This window comes from Maniola jurtina, chromosome 2 (genome assembly GCF_905333055.1).
Source record: "Maniola jurtina chromosome 2, ilManJurt1.1, whole genome shotgun sequence".
Taxonomy (NCBI): Eukaryota; Metazoa; Arthropoda; class Insecta; order Lepidoptera; family Nymphalidae; genus Maniola; species Maniola jurtina.
In genome coordinates this window covers 15,149,810-15,164,409 of record NC_060030.1, presented here as the reverse complement: position 1 = coordinate 15,164,409, position 14,600 = coordinate 15,149,810, and the positions used below count along the sequence as shown (strand labels likewise).

The following is a 14,600-nucleotide window of genomic DNA, read 5'->3' as shown; positions in this document are numbered from 1 at the left end:
GGTCTGGTGGGAGGTTTCGGCCGTGGCTAGTTACCATCCTACTGTCAAAGCCAAGCCGCCAAGCGATTTAGCGTTCCGGTACGATCCCGAAGTATGGGTTTAATAAAAACTGCCATACCTACCCCTTCCAGGGTAGTTTATCCTAAAAACGCTAATCAGAAACCGCTCCTCCACTACCTCATCATTTTACTATAGTTAGCGTCACACTCTGGAAGTTGAGGGGATGTGTCTATGCACGGATACTGACTACACACCATGGAAAGAAGTCAACTATGACTGACGAACCAATAGCGCGGCGGCACAGACAACACTTCACAACTGGGAGATAAAAATCTATCATATACAGTCGAGTATATTATACAATACAATGTATAAGCAAGTATAAGTGTATGTATTACTATCTATCATCATGTATCAATCTATTAGCACTCCTGAACGCTTAGGTATATGTATTAGCGACATTGTACAATGTACGCGAACGAACACACAAGTTTGGTCCCTACCAAAAATCGCCCAACGCGGCTAAAGGCGGATTCACATCAATTGCGTACACGTGCGTAGTGACGCGCGTAAACTCCTTACACACCGGGTTACGCATACGTCCACGCGTCCACAAGCGGTGTGCCATGTTTCATACCGTTCCATACATTACGCACTGTACGTGCAACGTCACGCTTACGCAGCCTGTGTGCGCGAGCTATAAAGAAGTTTTCACTTCAAAAATCAAAAATAAGTGCCTGGCGTAAGCCAACATGGACGTCATTACATAAAGCTCAGTCTGTTTTCGACAAGTTTTTCCTTACAAGTATTTTAATAAAGAGACGTGTTCTGAAAAAAGACTGCAAAAAATAAACTCAAAAGAACACAAAGGAGGGCCACTAAAGATGAATTAAAACATTGTTTTGAAACGAAGCGGCAAATTTAGTCGTTGAAAACTTTGCGAGGAAAAACTTCTGTTAATTTTTTGTTGTGAAACTTTATTCTTTTAATTGTGAAGTTCCAAGCAAATAATGTAGCTCGATGAACGAGGCGAGATGTTTTTGAAAAAGTTCAAGTAAGTAAATGAACTTTTTACTGCCATTTCTTTTAGACTTTAATGCTCACTTGACACGGTAAAACCACTAACATCGTAAAAACTACCCTAAGTTATTTATTTAATACAGTTCGTAAGATCTACGGATCTACGTTCAAAAATTCAATATGGCGGCTGTAGGTATAGCGTCATTTTCAAGTGTTCTAAATTTTTTAGCTCGTTTATTGGCAGGTCAGTCGTGTTTTTAATTTTTTTTTTTTGAAATTACGACTTGTTATAAGTATATTCCGATTTTAAAGTAATTCAAATAGCGAAAATGTTCCGAAATTATTTGCAAAAAGCTCAGTTATATTTTTTACACGAGTAACCAAAAAAAGGTGTAATGTATTCTTCTATCTAGATTAGTGATGCCCGCGACTTCGTCCGCGTGGATTCAAGTTTTTGAAATTCTGCAGGAACTCTTTAACTTTTAGGAATTTGTTGGTCTGCCTTTTGAATTACCACATGTTCAAATTCAAAATATTTTTATTCAATTAGACTTTTACAAGTACTTTTGAATTGTCAAGAGCATTCTACTGGTTCGGAATGCCTTTCCTACCGAGAAGAACCAGCAAGAAACTCGGCGGTTGCTCTTTTCAAAGATTTAATGTGAACACCGCAGAAGGGAGTCGATTCCACAGTTTGGATGTGCGTGGAAAAAGGGTCTGGCGAAAGGTGGTGAGGGTGAGATTGCTTGCGGTGGCGTGCAGTTCGGTAGTTGATTAAACGGGAACACATATTATTGTATTTAGTGAATTGTAACTAAAAAGGCCCGCCAAGTGTCGGGAAAGGTATTTAAAAAAACAAAGTCTAATTTACATTTTAATTCTAAATTACGACGCAAAATTACAGGTGCAAGGAATTCAGAGTTTCACACTTTAAAACATGTTTGAAACGTACTCGTAATGACGATATGCAAATCCTGTAATTACACCGCCATCGCGAGGACGAAATTAATACATTTTTTGTCACGGTTCGTTTGGTTGGGTTGATTAAAAGTATTGCGTATGTGTAAAAAAAAGTGTACCTATTTTTAATATTCGAGCAGTATAATTCTACATTTTATATGTAGGTTGAGGTGGATTTCGAACTCATTAGTCGGTAAAGGCGAATACACACGTCCAGTTATAAGTGAGAGTTTTAACTTTTCCTATCTACGGAAAGAAGTTAGTAGAGCCCTCTATCTTTTATGTAATCCCACACAAATGATAGAGCCAAAAATCTCAGTGTGCGTCAACCATTTTGAGTCAACAACCAATCACAAACATGTTTTCGACAAACATTCAAAATTCAACTCGAGAATTTTTTCAAAAACATTCGAAATTCAATTAAAAAACATAAGTTTCGTTTGTGATTGGTTGGTGACTCAAAATGGTTAACACCCACTGAGATTTCTGTCTCTATCATTTGTACGAGATTACGTAACAGAGAGAACGCTATACGAACTTCTTTCCACGAATGAGTAGGGTTAGAGATGGACGTATTCACAGGTGGCATGGAAAATATTCCAAACCCCATCGTAGTCTAAATAACAATGTAAATTGCATACAACAACACATACACCTGAAGAAATACTCCCGCCTATGGAGAAATATTTAAATAATTAATTAACAAGTGTAAATTAAAAATTTATAACACCCCCGACAAGTGAAGGTTACAGTAATAACTAGAAAAGAGCTGATAACTTTCAAACGGCTGAACCGATTTTCTTGAATTATGGCTAAGAACACTCTCAATCAAGCCACCTTTCAAACAAAAAAAAACTAAATTAAAATCGGTTCATTAGTTTAGGAGCTACGATGCCACAGACAGATACACAGATACACAGATACACACGTCAAACTTATAACACCCCTCTTTTTTGGTCGGGGGTTAAAAACCTTTTCTTAAAATAATTTTCACTGATTTTCGAGTAAGATATGAAAGAGTTTAATGAAGTTACCAACCTTTTCTGAGCATTGTGTCTGCCTGATACCTGAAACAGAACATAAAATTGAATGAGTAATTAAAAGAAATAATGTTTCGATGTATGAATGTTAATTTTGAGAGCGCTGATAGCCTAATGGCTTACTTATAATTATTCCAGAGGTTGGGGGTTCGATCACAGGCACGCACCTCTAACTTGTCAGAGTTTTATGTGCGTTAAATATCACCTGCTATAGCGGTGAAGGAAAATATTGTGAGGAAACCTGCATGCCTAAGAGTATTCCATAATGTTCCCAAAGTTGTGTGTAGTCTGTCAATCCGAACTCGGCCAGCATGGCGGACGATGACCTAAACCCTTTTCAATTTGAGAGGAGACTCGTGCTCAGTAGTGAGTCAATGATAGGTTGATCATGACCATGTTAATAAACTTGTAATCGATAGAAGCTTACAGCTACGTTGTAGATATCCTAATTTCGTATTTATTTGACCTTTTGCAAGTCCCCCATATTTATAACTCGAGGGTCTTGTTACGGTATTGTATTAGTCTGTGTAATATCCTAACGTCATCTGTCACTTGTCACATACTTGTCACTTGTCACCTATCGCTGTCTTGATACAATGTCTGTCTGTGTCGTGTGAATGGAAATAAAATCAAATCCAAGAGCATCCATCTTTTATTTGTAACACACCAATGAAATATGGTGCCAGAACAGGGATCACAATAAAGAAAAACAATGCAGGACGAAGATTTTGTGAACACAAAGCCTAGAAGACCACCAGGTCACAGCGAGTCGTCAACCAGCCACGCCATGACGCCATTGCCAGTAGGCATGACCCTGCCGCCGTTCATCGTTGAAGGTAACAACGTCCCATTGCTATGGAAAAAATGGCTCACACGACTGAAAGTCTATTTAAAGGCAAATAATTTAGATGAAGCCGAAGATGCACGTAAAACAGCCATTCTCTTGCAATTCATCGGATCAGATTGTCTGGAAATTTTTTACTCATTTGACCTAGATATCGAAAAAGTTAGTTTTGGCGATCTCTGTAACAAATTTACACAGTATTTCACTCCGAAAATAAACGTCACGATAGAAAGGCATAAATTATTTAGCAGGAAACAACTACCAAATGAATCTATAGACACCTATGTCACGGATCTAAAAAATTTAAGTCACACTTGTGAATTTGGTGACATACGTGAAAGCTTGCTCAGAGACATATTTAGCTGGAACTGCAACAACACTTACTATAAAGAAAGGATTCTAATTGAAAAACCGAACACCCTAGAGGAGGCAATAAACATAGCCAAGCGCTGTGAGTCTACTAAACAACAAGCAAAAGCATTGGAAGACGCATCATTACATTTCATAGGACGCGTGTCAAGATCACCAAGTCGCAGAGACTCTTCCCATAGAAACAGGTCCAGACACCAGTCACAGCAAAGACGTCAACGCACACCATCAACGTCAAGTCAGAGGAATACATCATGTGGTCGGTGCGGTCAGGTACATAGATTCAAGTGCCCAGCTCAAGGTGTCAAGTGCAGAAAGTGTAATAAGTCCAATCATTTCGCTCAGTTTTGCCGTTCACATCAAGTAAAAGTAGTCAATTGTGAAAATCAGTCTGTAAATAATGAATCTTTGTTTTATGTTGGTTCTGTCTACTGTATACAGGATGATAAGTCTAATTTGTCAAAACCTTGGAATATTGATCTATGTATAAACCAAATACAGGTAAATTTTTTATTAGACACTGGAGCAGACACAAATATTCTATCCATTCACACATACAACTCATTAAATCTGCCACTTTCCAACATACACAAAAGTAAGAACACACTTTCTACATACAGTGGAGAAATTATCCCCCTGGTAGGTCAATGCAATTTGTCAGTGATTCATAAAAATAAGTCATATACAGTTAACTTTCATATTGTCGACATGAAAAGTCAAAATATTATAGGTAGGGATACCTGTAAAACTTTAAATTTAATAAGAAAAATTAATAGTGTTTCTTTCCAGAATTTAACATGTCAAGATATAGTTGATACAAATAAGGACTTGTTTGAAGGTTTAGGTTGTCTAACAGATTTTAAATGCGAACTAACCTTGAAGCCTAATGCAACTCCATCTATAGAGGCATGCAGAAGGGTTCCATTCCGTCTTCATCAACCACTAAAACAAGAGCTAGAATCTATGGAAAAAAGTGGAGTCATACAACGAGTTGAAGAGCCTACTGAATGGGTAAGCGCTCTAGTCTTAACGTCAAAAAAGAATGGTAAATTACGTCTGTGTATTGATCCTAGAAAGCTAAATCAGTCAATTTTAAGATCACATTTCCAATTTCCAACCTTAGATGAAATTAAATCTAGTCTTGCTGGAGCTCAGTATTTTTCAACATTAGATGCCAATAAAGGCTATTGGATGCTCAAGTTGTCAGAAGCTTCTTCTAAGCTCTGTACATTTATTACACCTTTTGGACGATATAGATTCACTAGGTTACCCTTTGGTATTAATGCAGCTCCAGAAATATTTCATAGAGAAATGATAAAAAGATTTGGTGATATTGAAGGTGTTAAAATTATGATGGATGATTTTCTTATTTATGGTAGAACTGTAGAAGAACATAATCAACGGTTACAAAAAGTCTTAGAAAGAGCACGTCAAATTAATGTAAAATTTAACAAAGAAAAGTCTGTGTTTTGTCAAAAAGAAGTCAAATATTTAGGCCATATATTTAGTGAAGAAGGTGTACAAGTTGATAAGTCTAGAGTAAAAGCTATTTGTAACATGCCAAGTCCTAAAAATATAACAGATCTTCAAAGATTCCTAGGTATGGTCAATTATCTTAGTCCATTTATTAAAAATTTGTCACAGCAAATAAGTCATTTGCGAGCACTTTTATCAAAAAATACTGAATGGTATTGGTCAGAGCACCATGAGTCTCAATTTAATAATATTAAAAAAGTTATTTGTTCAACACCTGTCTTAACATACTATGACCCTAAAAAGGAAATAATTTTATCTGTAGACGCATCGAAGGATGCCATGGGTGCAGTGTTATCCCATGACAAGCAACCCATTGCATATGCATCTGCTTCTCTAAGTAAAATACAACAGTCCTACTCGCAGATAGAGAAAGAACTACTAGCTGTCCTCTTTGGTTGTACTAAGTACCACCAATACATATATGGTCATAACATAACAGTGGAGACAGACCACAAACCTCTCATAACTCTTTTCAAAAAAGCTCTATATGACATTCCCCCAAGATTGCAAAGAATCATGCTTAGATTGCAGCCGTATGATTTAACTGTTGTATACAAGCCTGGTCGCTACTTATATATTGCAGATACTTTGTCTAGAGCAGCATTAAGTGAAACTTGTTTGTCAGAAGTTGATCAAGATATAGATTTACATGTTAATATAATAATGTCTAATTTGTCAGTCAGTCCAGAGAAATTAAAAGAAATTCAAGAGTCTACAGTCCAAGATCAAACATTAAGTCAAATAATTCAATATTGTCACAACGGATGGCCTGAACATAAGCGTTCAGTTAGTCAGTCAGTCAAATCTTATTATAGTCTCAAAGATCAAATATATGTCATTGATAACGTTGTCTTCAAATCTAACTGCATTATAATCCCAGAGTCAATGAGAGAGTATATATTAAAACTAATTCATTCTGCCCATCAAGGTATAAACAGCTCAATCCGTCTAGCAAAAACTACAGTCTTTTGGCCAAATATGCAAAATGACATAGAAAAATATATAGGTCAATGTAACATTTGTCTATCTTACCGTCGAAATAATAGTAAAGAACCAATTATGCAACATGAGTATGAAAACATACCATGGTACAAAATTGGTATAGATATTTTTGAATTTGAACGAACTAAATACTTAATGGTAGTTGACTATTATTCAAAGTATATAGAACTTGCCAAGTTAACATCAGGCTATTCAGCTAGCCAAGTAATTACACATTTAAAGTCAATATTGGCCCGTCATGGAATTTGCAGGATTGCAATAACAGACAATGGCCCCCCGTTTAATAGCAAAGAGTTTAAGTTATTCACTCAAGAATGGGACATAGAACACATAACTTCTAGTCCATACTTAAGTAGGTCAAATGGTTTAGTTGAAAGGACTATTGGAACTATAAAAAATATGTTAATTAAGTGTAAAACTGACAAATCTGATATGTATTTAGCATTACTTTTGTACAGAAATACCCCTAAACAAAGTCAATATTCACCAGCAGAGCTGTGTATGTCTAGACAACTGCGTACAGTAGTTCCTACTGGAAAAGAAAACTTGCTACCTAAGCTTTGTGATATGAATAAAATAAAGAAATTAAATGAAAAACAAAAGTCATACACAAAATTTTATTATAATAAACATACAAAAATGCTTAAACCATTACATGTAGGTGATAAAATCTTATTTAAACACAAACCTGAACACAAAAAATGGGTTCCTGGAGTTATTATCCAGATAGGTCCTGAACCTAGAAGTTATCTAATAAATAGTGAACTAGGACAGTTTAGGAGAAACCGTCAGTTTATCATTAAACAGTCAGTACACACATAATATCATTTTTCACAGCACACAACACAGTCAGTATACCTATAAAGATGTAAACAAAATGAAATTGTTATTTGTTAGTAAGTTTGTTAGTATTTCAATTATTTAAAGATGTAAACAAAATGTTAGGTAGTATTTAAATTATTTTTCAGGAAAGGTAAAGGTTCAAAAAACAAATGTCAATTTTAGTAGTAGTCTGTCAATGTATCGAGAAAGGCAAAGGTTGTTAACCATGCAGCCTGGATAGTCATAAGTGATTTTCTTGTGGTGTTATAAAAAATAATGTTGTACTTGTACTATGTATATACTTGTGTTTATAAAATATAAAAAATCTGTCGTTGTCATAATAATAAAATTGTTAACAGTTAGTACCTAGTGTTAAAAAAAAAAAAAAGGGAGATGTTACGGTATTGTATTAGTCTGTGTAATATCCTAACGTCATCTGTCACTTGTCACATACTTGTCACTTGTCACCTATCGCTGTCTTGATACAATGTCTGTCTGTGTCGTGTGAATGGAAATAAAATCAAATCCAAGAGCATCCATCTTTTATTTGTAACACACCAATGAAATAGGTCTCATTGTTACAAGACGTGTAACATAGGAGCCATGGCAAACATTTTCCATATTCCAGCTAAACGCGGCTTAGAGGAGTCTCCATTCCGAATGACAATGGACATCGGGAGACAAAGGCCCTTTCATATCCAAAGCATCACACATTCATAAATATAAATTATAGCTACGGAGCTAGTAGTAGATTTTAAAAATGTACTTGAACTTTATTTATCTTATAATACTCTGGTATTCGTATAGTCACTGGTGGGAGGTTTCGGCCGTGGCTAGGTACCATCCTATCGGCAAAGCTGTGGCGCCAAGCGAATCTTTTTAATAAATACCATACCCTTCCAGGTTAGCCTGCTTTACATCTTAGACTGCATCATCACTTATTACCAGGTAAGATTGCAGCCAAGGGATAACTTATACCTATTATAGCTGAATAAAATAAAATAAAAACTCTCTTGAGTATGAGAACGTAAATCTGCTAGAGATAGAGAAAGGAGAATAATTTATTAGTCTTGTATAAAATGTTTCCAAGTATACTTTTAAAACACATATAAACGTACTTATCAAATTCAGTTTCAGTTTTTTATCCTAACACTGCTTATAATTTGGCCGGTTTTTTCTTTCTCATAATCTCGCTCTAAGCTTCCACCAGTTCTTGGTGTATGTATGTACCTATGTGTCGCCGCGCCCCAATTTTCTAACGCGATTCTCCATGAAGCACTTGTAAATTGTAATGTAAATTCGTTCTTGAGTGCTTGTATAGAACGAGCGTTAGGGACAATTCACACTGACTTAACCCAGTAGTGCGAGCTGGTTTCTTTCTCGGCATCGTATTTTTCTTGACTGAAGATAGTTGCCATTCTGTTATTTTTTTTTTTCTTTTAGGGTAGGGCCTTTTGATGGTTCTGTAGGAAAACAAAAAACCCTTATACAGTCAGTCATAGCCATTTTAAAAATAGGCACTATAAGAATAAAATAGAAATATTTTTTTTTCAAACAAACTTTTACAACTTTTGAAATCGTCAAAAGTACTTGTAAAAGTTTATTTGAACAAGCGTAAATTAAAAATTTATAACACCCCCGACAAGTGAAGGTTACAGTAACTAGAAAAGAGCTGATTTAACTTTCAAACGGCTGAACCGATTTTCTTGGATTATAGCTAAGAACACTCTCGATCAAGCCACCTTCCAAACAAAAAAAACTAAATTAAAATCGGTTCATTAGTTTAGGAGCTACGATACCACAGACAGATACACAGATACACACGTCAAACTTAATATAACACCCCTCATTTTGGGTCGGGGGTTACACAGAGACATGTTTTACAAAGAGATATATTAGAACGGTATACCTACAAAACTATAGCGGTTTACTCGTACCTACATGGTACTACGAATAGGTACATAATAATGAAAATATATCCTTTTCGTGGTTTTAGAACCCTTTTAATACTTTGATCCACCACTAACCGCAAGGCATCTCGCATGTTGCAAGTATACCTACTTACTTGAACTATGGTAAATCTAAATTATATAAAAGGAAAAGCTGACTGACTGACTGATCTATCAACGCACAGCTCAAACTACTGGACGGATCGGGCTGGGCATGCAGACAGCTATTATGACGTAGACATCCGCTACGAAATGGTTTTTGAAATTACAATCAATGTGTGTAGTCCACGTGGACAAAGCTGCGGGCATAAGCTAGTACCTATAGGTCACAATAAAACTATTTACCTAAGTTTAAAATACCACGTTTTTAAAACGGACTAACGGAGAGACAAAACATGTTTCAAACAACAAGTTTCATATTTGTAATGTTTTTAGCGTTGTAAGTGATAACTTGTTTGGTAATGTAAAACAACAGTCAGCAACAAAGGTAGGTTTACACCCGTCCATAGTCGCTTGTACTGGCGGGTGCAAACCTACATATCTTTGTTGCTGACTGTATAGCGATACTTATTTATTTTATTTATTTTATTTTATTTATAGAAGGAAAATCTACAGCGAAGTAATACTAATAAGAGTCTTAATACTAATTACATCGATAAATATGGCTAATTACAGATTTTCTCGAAAATAATAACTATAATAATTTGTCTGAGTGAGTGATACATAGTTAGATACTAAAAAAAAAAAAACCAGAATTAATTAAGTAAATATATCAAAAGTGGGTTAAGAAAATAAATAAATAATTTTATACGTATAAAAAAAACAGTATCTCAGGTAGCCTAAATAAAAAATAACATAACATAATAATAATATTGAATATAATTATGAAGCATTTAACGAATTAATGTTTAAGGTACAAACAATAATGTGTTTATGTGTGTGAGTGTGTGTGTGCATGTGAGTGTGTGCGTGTGTGTGTGAGATGATGTTAAGTATGTTGCACTTGCGTGTAAGAGAGAAAAAAAAAAAAATCATTTGTGGAGTAGTGAAATGTGTCGCTTAAATGTCTTTTTAGAATGGCGAAAAAGGTCAATTTCCGAGTAATGTTTATTATAGGTGCGAGTTATTCTAGCAATGGGTGAATTTTGTGAGTATTTTTTTCTTTTAAAATCAACGTGAAGCAGTGATGTGTGCCGAGTGCGTTTTGGGGGTGCAACTAATTGTATTTTGGATAAAAGATGAGGACTGTCAATCTTACCGTTTATAATATTATACAGCATTAACATGTCAGCTATTTGCCTCCTTTGCCCACAAGTTTGTATATTATAGTGTTTACAGTTTTCTTTATAGTCGGAAGGTTCAAAGTAAGTGCGAAAGTTTAAATGTTTAATAAACTTGCGCTGTATCCTCTCTATTGCTTCTATAGGCTTTATGTAGATAGGTGACCAAATGCTACTACAATATTCTAAGTTGCTCCGCACGTATGCAGAATAAATAATCTTAAGTGTCCTAATTTTCTTGAAGGGTTTACAAGTTCTTAAAACAAAGCCAAGCATAGAGAAAGCTTTGTTAGTGATTGTTTCAATATGAGGATTGAATGACATTTTATTGTCGAGTATAACTCCCAAATCGCGGACCTTATCAATTTTGGGGATAGTTTGGCCGTCAATAGTATAATTAAATTGTATAGGATTTTTGTTTCTTGTAAAACTGATGTGCTGACATTTACTTATATTAACTTGTATTCTATTTTCTTTGTAATAGCGAGAAAGTCTATTAAGGTCACTCTGTAACTCACAATCATCTTCACTGTTAATTCCTAAGTATATTTTGGTATCGTCAGCATACATTAAAAACCTCGAGTAAAAAAAACATTTATCAATGTCATACAAATATATGTTATAGAATAACGGACCCAAATGCGAGCCTTGTGGGACTCCAGAGGGGATCTCACAGAAATCTGATCTACAGCCACCAACCACTACAGCTTGAGAACGATTAGTCAGATACGATTTTACCCACCTCAGAAGATCTCCGTGGATGCCTAGATATTCCAATTTATTTAACAGGATCACGTGATCCACACGGTCGAAGGCTTTCTCAAAATCTGTGTAGATCACGTCAACCTGTACACGATTATCCATTGATGACAGTATGTCTTCGGTAAATGTTATTAAATTGGATGATGTGGATCGCCCTTTTATAAAACCATGTTGTTCGGGTGGGATCGCCCTTATAATAATTGGATATATTGAACTATAAACAATTTTTTCGAGCATTTTGCCAAATACATTTAAGATCGATACAGGACGATAGTTTTCTACGTGACTTTTACTACCTTTTTTATGAATCGGAACAATATGAGCTTCTTTCCACTTAGACGGAAAGAACCCTTCTGCTAATGACCTATTGAAAATAATACTTAGAGGTGTAATGAGAGCCTTACATGCGTGTCTAACAAAGTAAGGTGATATGTTGTCACTTCCCGCGCTTTTAGATGTATCAAGCTGGCCTATACTTTTTGAAATTTCGTTAATATCAACTTTGAGGGAATGAAGGTGTGACATACTAGAGTTAGTTGGAGATCTGAGATTTGAAGATGGGTATTGCTTAAGGGGTTGAGAAAAAACGTTATAAAAGAACTTATTAAACTGAGCTGCGTGATCCTTATTACTAATGGATTCGACATTTTTATAAACTAGTTTTCTTGGTAAATTGGTAGTGTTACGCTTGGATTTCGTATATGACCAGAAACTTTTTGAATCTTTTTCCAAGCAATGTTCGGTAAGATCAGTATATTTATTGTAGCATTCAGTTTCAACCTCACGTACTCTCTTTCTCAACCTGGAAAATTCTTGGTAGTCCAAGGGGTCTTGAAATTTTTTCCAGCGTCTGTGGACCTTGGATTTTTCTCGTATAATTTTTATGAGAGATTTACTGTACCACTTTGGATAAGCATCACTTTTTCTCGTTACCATTACGGGTACAAACTTATAGATACTATTGTAAAGGTTTTCATAAAAACAGTCCACCGCATCATCCAAAGAACCTTCATTTAGGTATGTACTCCATGGAATTGTCATCAAATATTTTATTATTTCGTCATAATTTGCCTTATAAAATTTAAATTTTATATGAGGATCAGTTCTTAATGTTTTGGGAGATAAAATAGGTACTTCGATTAATAAAACCGGATGGAAATCATCTTGTTTTAGCAAAGGCGATAGATCCAGTGATAGTTCTAAAGAAAAATTTGAGAACACAAGATCCAAAACGTTATTATGGGAATTTTTAAAAAAAGATTGCTGCGTCATCCCCATCAAATTTAAATGCTGAATTAGTTTAATGCCTGCATCTTGTACTTTCTGAGTGACTTTATTCATAAAGGAGGGCCCAGTCGTTGACCATTGTATGAAGGGCATATTAAAATCGCCCAAAATCATGAAATTACTATTTTCCATTTTATTGCTATGATCACAAATCGACAGTAAAAGTTCCTCAAGAAGATGTGATTGAGTGCTCGTATTCCCAGGTATGTATGTTGCAAGAATATGAAGATCTTTATTTGAGTGTAAAGAACGGGACGGAATACTTACCGATACCATATCTAATGCGCGACATGATGATTTGATATCCAGTACAGTAGCGTTTAAACTTCGCTTTACACATATCATGACACCGCCCCCGATTGATTTATTTGAAGCTGAGATGTCCCTATCATGTCTGAAAATATCATATCTTAAATCGCAAAACTCCCGGTCTCCTATACTAGCCGTAAGCCAAGTTTCGGTTAATACTATTACGTCATAGTCATATAGTAAAATATTTCTGTACAGGTCATTTGTTTTTGTTCGTATACCACGAACATTCTGGTAGTACATTATTAATCCAGTCTTACCCATTTTAGGATATAATTAAATATATCAAAATAATGTTAACAATATAGTATGAAAATTGCATAAAAAAAATACCTACTTCATTATGATTGTATTTTATATACCGGGAATCATGAAATTGACATAAAAGATAGATGTAAGATAGAATGTTAACTGTACTACTATACAAAAGGTCGTATAATTGAATCGATAGTGTATAAAGTAAAACAGCCGATGTCTCGGGCCGAGTACCAGACTGCGCTAATGTTTAATCAATTCGTGCTGACGGGTCAAGCAACCCTGTACACGAAGCTTAAGGGCTTGGGCATACAAAACGCGCATTGCTAGCGACGCGCGACCTCAATGTATCCAATGCGGCTGTTAGACGTTATAACTTGTACTAACTTGTACTTACTCGTATGGTTAGTATGGTATCCGCTTAGCTTTAGTTTTAAGGTTTTTTTTTTTAATTTATAGACTTGCGCTTGGCTGCAATCAGACCACCGATTATTATTATTAGTTGTCACCGTTACAATCCTTCAAACACAACAACTGACCATTAAAATTATGTAAGTACAATATTCAATAGTACCCATTCTTAATTTGAATTTGTATGAGATTTTATAATACAAATCGACAACTTTGACATATTTTGAATATCGAAACTAATGTTAAGTAAAATGGAGGGACTTCGTCTGTGTTGGTGTTAGCTGGCGGGCGTGTTCTGCTTTTTTGGAGTGTTTTTTTTTTTTTTGTTAAAACTGACTGGAAAGCGCTCTAAGGGGGTGCCGCGCGTATGTCGGCGAGCGCCGGCACAGACGGGGTCCATACTTGTATAGTTTAACTAACTTGTTACAAATAACTACAAACTTGACATTGGCTTATCTTTGTAAAGCCAGACGAGAGAAAAAAAAAAGTAAAATGGAACTTATGTATCTGGTTCAAAAGCTCACGTTCGCTCCTTAATGTAGATGACGGATGGACAAACGGATAGATAGCTATATCTCTCTGTTGGTTTAATTATATTTTGACGGATGTAAACTATCCTTCATCCCAAAAAAATCAAAGAATTTCCACACAGCTACCTGGAAAATAAATTGAAGCAAAATATGAGTTTTACGGATTTAATTTTTTTATTTTTGTTTACCAAGACCCAAATAGAAATTTAAAAAGTTTTCAATCA

At 35.3% G+C, this 14,600-nt stretch overlaps 1 protein-coding gene across 5 annotated transcripts in view; it reads right to left on the bottom strand.

Moving 5' to 3' along the window:
• LOC123876409 (protein lin-10-like) overlaps positions 1-14,600 on the bottom strand; it is a 173,326-nt gene that overhangs the window by 45,187 nt on the left and 113,539 nt on the right. For all 5 annotated transcript variants that reach the window (XM_045922688.1, XM_045922694.1, XM_045922702.1 and 2 more), the window contains exon 2: positions 3,019-3,047. The gene's annotated coding sequence lies outside the window, so the exon portion shown is untranslated. The remainder of the gene's footprint in view (positions 1-3,018; positions 3,048-14,600) is intronic.